Source organism: Vanacampus margaritifer, chromosome 13 (assembly GCF_051991255.1).
Source record: "Vanacampus margaritifer isolate UIUO_Vmar chromosome 13, RoL_Vmar_1.0, whole genome shotgun sequence".
Classification (NCBI taxonomy): Eukaryota; Metazoa; Chordata; class Actinopteri; order Syngnathiformes; family Syngnathidae; genus Vanacampus; species Vanacampus margaritifer.
In genome coordinates this window covers 14,065,779-14,078,688 of record NC_135444.1, presented here as the reverse complement: position 1 = coordinate 14,078,688, position 12,910 = coordinate 14,065,779, and the positions used below count along the sequence as shown (strand labels likewise).

Genomic DNA, 12,910 nt, shown 5'->3' with positions numbered 1-12,910 from the left:
CTGATGGATGAGTGAACGGATGAATGATGGGTTAACGTAGGGATGGATGGATGGATTGATGGGAGAAGAGATGGATGGATGATGGATGGGTGGGTGAACAAAGGGATGGCTGATGGATGGATGGATGGGTTAACGGAGGGATGGACGGTGTGTGGATGGATGGATTGATGGGAGAAGAGATGGATGGATGGGTGGGTGAACAGAGGGATGGCTGATGGATGAGTGAACGGATGGATGGGTTAACGGAGGGATGGACGGTGGATGGATGGATTGATGGGTTAACAGAGGGACAGATGGTGGATGGATGGATGATGGATGGATGGATGGGTGGTTGAACAAAAGGACGGCTGATGGATAGATTAGGTTCATGTAGGTTCATCTGCAGGTTTGTTAGACAGGTAGGTAGGCAGTAGCTAGTGCAAATGGGTGGGTGGTTTGATAGGTATGATGGATGCAAGGGAAAGTGGGTTTGTCGTGTAGCTACTGCAGATGGGTAGGTGGCTAGCTAAGCATGACTGACGGATGGGAAAAAAGATGTGTTGGGTAAGGTAGATGGATGGATAGAAATTGCTATACAAGCAGTCTATGTGGGAGTGGAAGGAGGGAATGATTCAGCGAGCCTCTATTTCCATGTGTGTTAGGTGTTCCCTTCCCTCACGCCGCCTTCACTGCTGCAGACGCCTGCCAATCATCCCAATTAGTTTCAATCACATCCCCACAGCATAAACAGAGCGGCGGAGCGGCTTGAGAGCACTTAATGCATTGATTAATTTGAGGTGCTGTGTTTTTACAATAAAAACAAAGAAAAGCTAGCAGAACTTAAGGCTGAGAGGTTAGCGCTAGCATGATAGGCTAACGCTCCACAAGCTTGACATGCGAGAGGGATCGGTCGCAGCAGCTGCACTCCTCACATAATGACACACATTATTGGCTCCTTAATGGGCGGCTTAGTAGCCCTCCAGTGTGGAGACACCCCCCCCCCCCCTCCCCACAACACAACATTCCCAGAGAAACACGGCCCAATGGGATCAATGTCGGACCCCTTGAGCTCAGGCCTTAAAACATGCGGAGGACATCCTATATGCTCTTGGAGCTCCCTTGCTCGGGCTTGCTTTTTTTTTCTCTCCAATCCATACGAGCCTCTGGAGACTCATAGGAGGAGACTCCTACAAACGCACACACACACCTTCTCCCTCCCCCACATCCACTATCTGTCCACCTCCACAGTCAGCTTGTGGACAAAGCCAGAATAACAATGTGATGCTCTTAAAGGCGTAGCCTTGCGCTCCTTCCTCATCATTGCACTGCACAAAACACATGCACAAGTCTTTTATGCCTTTTCAATACATTCTTTATACAACAGCTGAGTGTACGTGAGGCTCGGTAAACTGACAGTTCACCCCATCAGATATAAAATGCCACAAAGAATACGTAGGTCAACATGTAGACTGTACTATTCTATACAGTATTGGTATTATAAGTTTGGGGTAACTGCTAATGTACTTTTACTTAATTACATTGCTTTAATCACATTCAACATATTTTAAAAGTTGGTGTTTATAAATTTAAAATGAGAATCGTTCAAAAATGTAAACAGTTTATTTTGGAAGTTTAAATATATCAGTATTTTAAATAAAAAACAGTAAATATGTTTTTTATATATTAAATGAATAGTATGTTAAAAAAAATAGAAACATATTACGTCTTTACTATAAATATGTTAAATGATAGATAAAGAATAGATTTTAACAACTTAATTAAATGTTAAAATTAAAATATACATATTTACATATTTTTTAAGTGTATACAGATATGTAATTCGGTATATCTTCTCCACTGCTCTAAATATTTTACACTTTATACAGATTTTTGTTGTTGAATTTTTTTAGAAAATGCATTTTAAATAACCAAAATATTTACATACACTATGCCAACATTTATATAATATTGGCACTTAAAATATGACAATATTTCAATCCAAAAAGTAAACAGGAACCAACATTTAAAAAAACAATCATAAATATTATAATTTGCAAATATTTGACATTATTTTTTACATATTTAAGGATAGATATAAGGATAAATATATATTAAATAATGTTTTGTTTTTTTTATGTTACTGAAACATAATATACATCTTAGCTGCTGCTCTAAATATTACCACATCAACATTTATACATTAAAAATAAATATTCACATATATATGAATTTATAATAATATTTACAATCAGAGTGTTCTGCACGTCTGGCATGCAGGAGGTCCGGTTTCCCTCTTAGTACACATTCTACATTTTGCGTGAAGCTGTAGGTATCTTAGAAGAAAAAGAAATATGATTGAAACATTTCAATTCAAAGCCTTCAAATGATTCCCTAGTAAAAGTTGAATAAACATTTTGAAACACGATGTGCCATCCCTGTTGTCCTTAACATGAACTATGAACAAAAGCAGCGGTGCAGTCGGCTATTGATAAACCATTCCATTATGTGCTGTGCAAATTGCATATTTGCAACCTGTCTATTATATTACACTTTATCTCATACATAACAGTAGCCTACATATCTATTAACTGTGTCTGTATATAGCTGTATTGTCTATGCACGTCCATATTTCTGGCCAATGGGGGTGCATGACAACAGCAAGCCTCTGCAAAGCTGCGGCTGCAGAATAACAATCAGCACATCACGCGCACAGTGTCACCCTCCCCCCCTCTCCCCTCCCCAACTACCCCTCACACACACACGTTTAAACACACAGTCAATGAACCTGACAGAGGAAGCCCACCTTGCATGGCAAAAATGTTTGTTATCTTAAAGCGCCCTCTTGTGGTACAACCCGCTGCGATTCCAGGAAACAACAGCAAAATACTGCTAATATTTAGTTCGAGCGATGTCCTATATGAGCACATGCTTGTCACCGCAGATGTGTTTTGTTGAAGGGCTATTGTGCAGCTACTCAGCTGTTTACAGGGTCCCGGTTAACCACAGTGGAAAAGTGCGGCGCTGCGCAGGAAGTGCTGAGGGCGCGTGGGAGGCGCAAGTGTCGAGAAAAGAAGGCCAAGTTCGCACGTGAGGGCTTCTATTTTTAAAATTAAATTTGTCTTAACTTTCCTATCTAATTCGGTCAGGTAACAAATTCAACCCACAATCGTACAAAATTGTTAAGTGCACTCTATCGGAAGCACCAAAATGCCCACTGCCTGACGTAGACAAACTTATCGGAAAGAGAGTTAAAAGTTACCTTATGGGTTCAATTATTGTAGTAAAAGAGAGCAATTGCATTACAATGTCATTGAAATTGCCATCATTCATCAGAATTGTATCAGGCAGAGCTGGGAGGACCTAAAAGCCTTTGAAAAAAAATGCTTAATGATAATAAAATATTTAAAATAAATAACTAATCAATTAAAAAAAAAACAGAGTGACTAAATAATAATCTACCATGAAAAATAACAGGCAGTGCATTACAAAAACAATAAGTAACAATGAACATAAGCTACTAAATTACTTAATAACACTAATATATTTATATGATAAATATATAAAATAAATGAAACAAATAAGGACTAAAAAAATATATATATTAATGCATCTGCTATCACAAATACCAGGCGACTTTAAACAAAATAACAATCAATAAACCTTAATAAAATTAGGTCAAAGTGCATAATAATATTAATAAACATGATTAAAAAATGTACATTTATTATTTCAGTTATGCTACTGAATTTCTCAACGTTGAACCTGTTGAATCTATCTATCTATTTATCTGTCTGTCTGTCTGTCTGCCCGCCCCCAATCGGAGTCGTTTTGCTGCATTAATATGGTGTGTCCACCAGGTGGCAGTGTCGCCTTTGTAGTCACAGCAAACACGGACAAATATACTGACAATGTAATTATTATAATACAGTTGTCTGTAATACATTTGTTAGTACTTTTGTAGTTTATCTAAAATAATATGAACAAAGCACATATATTAATATACATAGGCCTATATATGCTACTAAAATTTCTGCAGAATCCATTCATCAAAATTGTTTAAAAATAAAAATTGAGGTTAACAGATCCAATACTCAGTTGAAAAAGCTTTAAAAAGATAATAATGCTAAATTTTGATTGGCACAGTATTTTCATACTGTCGTTTTAGCCGTTTCCATCTCGAGTAGCCAAATGCACACTTTGTTCTGGTTTCTTTTGGTCACAACAGAGTAAAGCTTTACCTTAGGCGATCTACAAATATGCCCCTTTTTCCTTCCCAGTTAAGGACCTTGCAGTGCAGCCGGCTACTGTTATGTGTTTTGCAGATGCTTATTATGCAGGGAGGGATGTGGATGAATACATCTCATTATGCATCACATTGGAATTATTTGGAAGGTTACAGTAATTGTATTTTTTTTTTATCATTTGCATATTGTGAGTAGCCCGTATGTGCACACAATGTATGAATAAAATGCAAATATAGACCCCAAAAAAAATGTCATTAAGTTGCAAAAAGAAGAGCTCTTTAGAATAACTCCTGGCATCTTAAATGTGAGGCAGGGAAAGTACTTACTTTCATATAAAAGAAAGAATTTTGATGTACGCAGCATCTGTGTGTCCTCCAAAGATTTACAAGTACACTCCATTTTTAGATTCAAATTGCATAATTAAAATAAGTCGACGCTTAGGCACTGTCCACGCCGCGGAGACTGTCATAACCATATAAGAATTAAAGTCTAATTCTGTCAGATTTCCCACACGAACTTAACCGTAATTGTAGATGATCTCTTGAGATTTTTTTTTCTATAATTATTCCTGGTTTGTTGATCAAAAGTGACTTCAGTGTGGGTCAAGATGTTCTGTGATTTGAATCCTCAGGCCATCCTGTGTGGATCCAAAAACATGCATGTTAGCTTCATCCAAACTCGAAAGCAACTGCACAGTGCACAAATGCAAATCTTAAAAGGGAAAGCCAAGTCAAAAATGGTTTTGACAATAATGCGTTCTATGTGTTATTCATCTCAGGGCTCAGCTTGCCAAACGTCACATGACCAAACCCAGAAAACAGGTGAGCTGTGACAGTCTCTTATCTCTCACCTATTTATTATTACATTCATATTTAAAGGGCCAAGACAAGAGTCAAAGAGTGAGGTCAGGCCATATGCGAAAATACTGTAATATTAAAAACAAAATTTTCATCACAAATATGCACTAAAAGAAAATGTTATTTTCATTTTGAGTCCTTTTAATAAATAACAATAATATGTTCTATGCAGCCCCACTAGTCTAAATACTGTATTTTGGTTAATATCGTGTTAAGCCGCAAAATCCAGCAGCTTTGATCAATATCAGAAGGCGGCCATTTTGCCACTCGCTGTCGAGTGAAAAAAAAAACATCACAGTTACTCAGGTCAGGTAACAACCAATCACAGCTCAGCTTCAGAAAACAGGTGAGCTGTGATTGGTCGTTGCCTGAGCCTTGAACAACTGTGATGTCAATTTAAGTCGATAGCGCTTGGCAAAATGGCCGCTCCCGTATTTCCTCAAATATAGCAGCTCATAGATGCGCTATTAGTGTTTTGGAAGGCTTTAATTTTTTAATGTATTTTTTACTAGACCACATTCAACGGTTGCGAGCTGAAACACTTAAAACGTAAATGAGAGCATGTAATGGACTGTGATATAATTTGTAGGCATTTAACGACATATTTTCGTCATTAAGTACGATATTATCACGCTGTAAAGACGCTTCATTTGAGCTCAAGCCTGACCTGCTGGAGTGATGAGGGATGGAAAATGAGCCACTGCATTATAATCATTTTAAAGTGAAGTATTAAAAATGTCAGGCTAAAATTAGTTTTTTGTTTATGAGGAGCGGGTATTTGTGACATGAATCACTTGTAATTCACGTCTGCTCATGACTGGTCTTTTCCCAGTTTGGCACATATGAAGGAAAAATAACCTTTGGGGTGTAAAAAGCAGAATTTGCACGACTGGAATGAAGCCTAGGCGTCACGTTTGCTACATGAGTTGCAATAATAAGGCATTTTGCTTGTGAAAGGTAGCATCTTTTTTTGAAAGTGGCGGTTAATTCATTTTGTTGGAAAGTTTGCCTTTGAGCGAGGCAAAAGAGGAAGGCAGGATGAGGAGGAGGCGGGGGCGTACAAAGCGAGGTGAGCTCCTGGAGTGCAGGGCAGTCATGGCAATCGCGGGGTGAGGTGACGTTCTACCAAGACTGGTAGAATGCGGGCCTTTACCACACGCCTTCTGATGTGGGCACAATGGCCACCAGAGGGCAGTATAGTACAGACGTACAGATACATGAAGGAGATGGTCACAATTCCTCATTAGATGTTGCAATATTAGTCATTCTTCACAGAGGATAAAGAAGATACACCTGTGAGTTTTGTTATGATGTTTATTATTATTATTAATTATTATTGTTATACATCTTGCTCCGTCATTTGTGTTAAAAATGCTTGACTTAAAGGGTTACATCTCTGTGACACCAATGCTACTCATAAGCCCATCTATGACAATTTGCTTTTTTTTTGTTAGCTTTAAGCTAAACCAATGTTTGTTAGCCAAAGTTGTGGGGTTGGTTTAATACTAACTACTTGAGTCCATGCCGGCAAAAGACTAGTTTGTCTAAATCGGTGATGTCCGAACTTGGTCCTCAAGGGCCGGAGTCTTGCAGGTTTTTTTTAATGTTTTCCTTCTCCAACACACCTGAAGCTCATCAGCAAGATCTGCATAAACCTGATAATGATCCTGTTCATTGGAGCAGGGAAACATCCTAAACCTGCAGCACTCTGGCCCTCCAGGATCGAGTTTGGACACCACTGGTCTAAATGAAGCTCTTCAATTCACTTCAACAACTCGACATAAAATTGCCACCAGATGGCACTAAAGCAGTCCTGTTTGTGGCTTAAGTCTGAGGACAAAAACAGCAAATAGGCTTAAATTTTTTATTTATTTTTTTAAATCTGTAAATTTGCAAATGCCGAACCCCAAACATGGTTTCCAGGTTTATACTGTGCCCCCTTTAAGGAACAGAGCTTGAGCCTTGTTTTTTTTTTCCCTCACACTTTTTCTTTTTCATCTAAAAAACTCAGGCCCTGAAAGGTGGCCCGCCAGGCTTCTCATTCTGACTCTCTCTATTGATCATTGTTGTTTTCATGATTCTTGGATGGGTTGTGACTGGTGGAATTCGACTTTTATGGATCACTAAAGTCATCTGAATCGGAATCAGAAACATACGTTAACTATATAACCTGTTCTGGTAAATTTCCATTACAATTGTAGTTAAATAAGTTAAGAATCAAGTGTTATAATATTTATTCTCAAAAAGACGTTTGTGTGATATTCTGGCTTTTTTTCCCCCCTTTTTTTTTTTTGATGGAAGTCTTAGTTTTTGCTGGATTTATAGTCCACAGTTCAATGAAAAATTTGGCAAATGGAGAGTTAAATGTCACAAACTCAAAGCAAAACAGTAAGCACCCCCTGCACACACAACAACAAACACCCCAAACGTTCCTCAGGCGATCACGGGGTCGCATGCAATGCAAATCGTCTCATAGCACGAAGGCTCGGTGGGCGTGCTGAGCCCCCCCCCTCCGAGCTGCCAAACAGAAGCACTTCCTGTTCACACAAAGGACACGGCCAGTCTGGATTCCGAGACCGTAGCTCAGCGTCTGCGATGGCCACGCGTCATCGCCCTCGCCAGAAACACAAAAACGCTTCCCAGACTGAATTATGTGCTGCTTAAATGACACCCGACCTACTTTTAAGACACTGCCATGTTGACCTTAATGACTTATTCATGTATAACTGTCCCGGCTTCTTGTTTAGTTAGTACCAATGGAGTTTATTTTATCCCGTAAAATATTCATAGCCAAATCGATGAACAATTCTTCACACAACACCCCAGGATGACAATGCAAACTTTATGATTTATTCATGTTCGATTTTTGTAAATGTATTTTTTATATTTCTGAAACTGAGAAAATTCACAATTACAACGCCTCTCAATATTCATCAGGTTGGACGGGGGAGCTTACAATTGCTTGGCGCCCTAACATTTCCAGGCCCTCCTATAAAAACGGACTAATAAAGTTTTATTTTATTTAGAGTAACTATTTTTTATTTAACATTAATTTTGAAACCCATCAAAATGCTTCATCTGATTGCTTCTCATGCAATGGACTATTCTATCTTTTCACAGTGCATTTGTAGACTTGATTCAGGAAGAGAGTTTCAAAACAAACGTGTTGGCGCAATGTGAGGAAAATAAAGAAGAATTATCCCAGCGGAGTGGGTAAGGCGAGACCAAAACAAACACTTTTTTATTAAATTACCAAACATTTGCATCCCAAAAAGAAGATAACGTTACCATAATTTTAACAATTTCATCAAGCTCAAGAAATAGGATCATTTTCTCAAATGTTTCTCAATTTTAGTTGGTCAAATGCATTCATCAATAAAATCTACACATTTTTAACTTTACTCGTTTAATTCTGGATGAATACACACAATTTTTCAAAGTTAAAGAGTGGGTGGCGTTCCAGTTCAATGTTTTACCCCACCAATCTCCCCCAAATCATTTGGGAGAGGTTCGAGCTCACCAGTGCAACATAAAATGGATGAATCATAATGTTATGGGAATAAATGTGTCGCAATGATGCTTGTCTACTATGAAATCATACAAAGCTCTAATAATCTTTGCAATAGGTCTTAGCTACCTTTTCTATATTTGATGTAACAGATTTGGCTAAAGCGCCCCCCCCCAGAATTCATCCCTGCAAGCCCTAAAACATTTTCCACATGTGAGCGGCGACATGAACCACAACCAACTTGTATCTTTATTACTATCTTCAAGTTGACGAAGAGTCTTGGACCAACGCGCGTTTTTGCGGTCAGGCGCAAAAAGTGTCGCAATCAGCGCTGACAATTTAATTGGCGGAGACGGCGTGAGCGCACATCTGCGTTTTCTTTTCGCCTCACGTGTAAAAAAAAAAAAAAAAAAACCTGGATCCTTATCGTGCCAAGAACTGAAGTTTGAAACAAACCATGTTTAGATGCTGACCACCATTTTCCGCAACATGTCGTTTGAAAATGCTGTGCGAATACAGAGTCATTCCTTTGTTGTTGATTTTTTTTTTTTTTTTAAGGTTCCCGCTGCCATAATTTCACATCTGGAAAAGTGAAGCCGCTCAAATAGCGCTGGCTCTGGATGCCTGCAGAAATTGTGTATGCAGAGTGAACACATTCTCATGTGCACCTGTGATTGCAATAAAACACGTCTGGTCCAAGTAAGGCCATAGACTACGTAGAACAATTTAAGCTTGCATTTTGTGCTGTTTTTTTCTTTTCTTTTTTTTTTCAATGACCTTCTACACACTTTGCATTGCATACATTGGCAAGTGACCAACTGTGTCTTTTGCCTTCAGCTATACTAGAAATACGGTCATGCATAGATTCATCAGATGAAAGCAGTGGAAGATTTTAGAAGTCAATATTCAGACTTAGAACCGATGGAGCATGGATTTGATCTGCTCGAGGAAATGGAATTGAGTAAATAGATAGATAGATAGATAGATAGATAGATAGATAGATAGATAGATAGATAGATAGATAGCAATCTTGCTAGCTAGCCAGCTAGGTAGCTATATAGCAATCTAGCTAGCTAGGTAGGAATTTAGCAATCTAGCTAGCGATAGATAGATAGATAGATAGATAGATAGATAGATAGATAGATAGATAGATAGATAGATAGATAGATAGATAGATAGATAGATAGATAGATAGATAGATGGATAGCAATCTTGCTAGCTAGCCAGCTAGGTAGCTATATAGCAATCTAGCTAGCTAGGTAGGAATTTAGCAATCTAGCTAGCGATAGATAGATAGATAGATAGATAGATAGATAGATAGATAGATAGATAGATAGCAATCTAGCTAGTTAGCCAGCTAGGTAGGTATATAGCAATCTAGCTAGCTAGCTAGCTAGGTAGGAATTTAACAATCTAGCTAGCGATAGATAGATAGAGGAGATAGATAGATAGATAGATAGATAGATAGATAGATAGATAGATAGATAGATAGATAGATAGATAGATAGATAGCAATCTTGCTAGCTAGCCAGCTAGGTAGCTATATAGCAATCTAGCTAGCTAGCTAGTTAGGAATTTAGCAATCTAGCTACCGATAGATAGATAGATAGATAGATAGATAGATAGATAGATGGATAGCAATCTTGCTAGCTAGCCAGCTAGGTAGCTATATAGCAATCTAGCTAGCTAGGTAGGAATTTAGCAATCTAGCTAGCGATAGATAGATAGATAGATAGATAGATAGATAGATAGATAGATAGATAGATAGATAGATAGATAGCAATCTAGCTAGTTAGCCAGCTAGGTAGGTATATAGCAATCTAGCTAGCTAGCTAGGTAGGAATTTAGTAATCTAGCTAGCGATAGATAGATAGATAGATAGATAGATAGATAGATAGATAGCAATCTAGCTAGCTAGCTAGGTAGGAATTTAGCAATCTAGCTAGCGATAGATAGATAGATAGATCGATAAATAGAGGAGATAGATAGATAGATAGATAGCAATCTTGCTAGCTAGCCAGCTAGGTAGCTATATAGCAATCTAGCTAGCGATAGATAGATAGATAGATAGATAGATAGATAGATAGATAGATAGATAGATAGATAGATAGCAATCTAGCTAGCTAGCCAGCTAGGTAGCTATATAGCAATCTAGCTAGCTAGCTAGGTAGGAATTTAGCAATCTAGCTAGCGATAGATAGATAGATAGATAGATAGATAGATAGATAGATAGATAGATAGATAGATAGATAGATAGATAGATAGAGCTGGAATCTATCTTGTTTGACTTTGGCCAATCACAAGGCACTCACATTCACGTAGACAATTTAATTATTCCAATTATTGAAGCTTATAGAAAATATGCTATCATCTGAATTGTTCACTATTCCTAACTGTAAGGTTGTCTGGCAAAAAAAAAAAGAGGGGAAAAAATCCAAGTCCTAATTGTGTTTTAAGTGAAAGCATACACTTTTGACTATAAAATAGAAATAAAAAGATTACATTTGGAAGCTGTAAGGTAAGTTATAAGGTTAATGATGTACATAAGCCATCAAACAAGCATATTCATATTAAAACAGATTCTTTCATAAATGGAAAGTGTTACATTTCATAACGCTAGGTTGAAAAAAAATCCTTCTGTTTCATGTCAAATCACACAACACCAACTAAATAAAAATGTTCTGTCGGACAGCAGGCATCGTATTAACAAAAATGGATGCTTTCCTCGAGTAACAGAGCTAGACAAATAATTTGAGCCTTCAACTACATAAATTAGCTCCGCTCGTATTTTTCTAACCCGCTCAATCCAAAAAACATATGTGTGTCTATCCGCTTTAGACATGGGATTCATTTTTTGTGGATGTATCACGTTTAAACCGCCACAATAACACGTTGGGGAGTGTTTTTTCCTGACAAAACACTTTTTTGCTGCAAAACTCATAGTTTGTGCTCTTCAGCAGACATTTCAAAAAGGGAATACGATACTGAATAGAAACAACATGACTTGCATGGTGGTCCATCTCAAGATACGGTTGAATTTTGCCGGTCCATAACTGTATCACAAGCTCAAAATTGATTGAAGATGTACGATTTTCAAGGATGGCTCATCTAATTGCTACGGATCTTCACTGCAGTCCCCATGAAGCCACCGGACTAAGTAAGATTTGGCTTGGAAAGCCCCCTACCACTCCATTTAAATGATTTTGTTTGTGTGTGTGCGCGTGTGCTTGTACAACACAAGATAGCCAATGCAGCTGAGGTCAAAATGATCAGTATGTGCTTTTTTTTTTTCAGCTCTCAAGCAGACAGCTCAAATCTTTAAGTGATCTTCTTCCAGCTTTCGGAGCTTTGCCAGAGCGAAACGTTGAGAATTTTTTTTTTATCTCTGTAATGGAAATTTACCAGAGCAAACTGACAAGGTGTAGCAGCATGCAGCTCATTGTCCAAGGTTACTTTTTACAGTAAAATGTGTGATCATAAAACAGTTTTTTTTATATATAAGTGAGACGGCCCTTGTGTTTTTATAGACCTTTTTGGTAAAGCATTTCCACAAGCTTTATGCGTCCATACAGCTATAAGTAATAAGTCCCACAATGAGGAAATGGCCTGTAAGGGGATCGAACCCATGACCTTTGGCGTTATTAGCACCACGCTCTAACCAGCTGAGCCAACCGGCCACATGTAACCAATGTTGTCAACACTGAGTACCGATATAAAATTTCATGATTCGCCAATGTGTCAAATTACCGCAGTATAGCGCCAACTACTGCCGTGGATGACTTACTCCATGTCAGATTTCGCAGCAGCCTCCACGAGTACCTGACGCCTAAACATAAGGCCAGTATAGGCCCAAAACATGTGCATTCAAAATGTATTAGTGAATTTAGAATAGTTGAAAATCAACCAGCGTCATGGAACAAATTGCAGTGAACTGAATTGTTAATCACACCTGAAACATTTGTAAGGCTAAGTGAGTGCACACTGCTTTTGGTAGTTTTTTTTATTTTAACCACGCAGTCTTTAAAAGAATATTTCCTATGACTAAATAAATGGCTATGGAGCAGCTTATGGCTGTCTGTAAAGTCACCATTGATTTATAGCGTCTGCTTTGACACCCACACATTTAACATGCACTGACCTCAGCTGATTCAACAGCTTTTTTTCGCCACTGAGGCCGGATGAAATTGTAAAACCCTTTTGGACGATTTATGTATTGACTTATGCAGTTATTTCCTGCTTTTCTTTTTTATTATTATTACTCCCGTTGCTCAACTCCTCCTATGTTCTCTCTATTGATCGTTCACACCAGATGGAAAACTAAC

The 12,910-nt window shown here is 38.1% G+C and overlaps 1 non-coding gene across 1 annotated transcript; it reads right to left on the bottom strand.

Annotated features, from left to right (window-relative positions):
- Positions 1 to 12,190: 12,190 nt before the first annotated feature.
- trnai-aau (transfer RNA isoleucine (anticodon AAU)) lies at positions 12,191 to 12,265 on the bottom strand. Its single transcript has one exon. It is a non-coding gene; the product is annotated as a tRNA-Ile (tRNA).
- Positions 12,266 to 12,910: the final 645 nt, after the last annotated feature.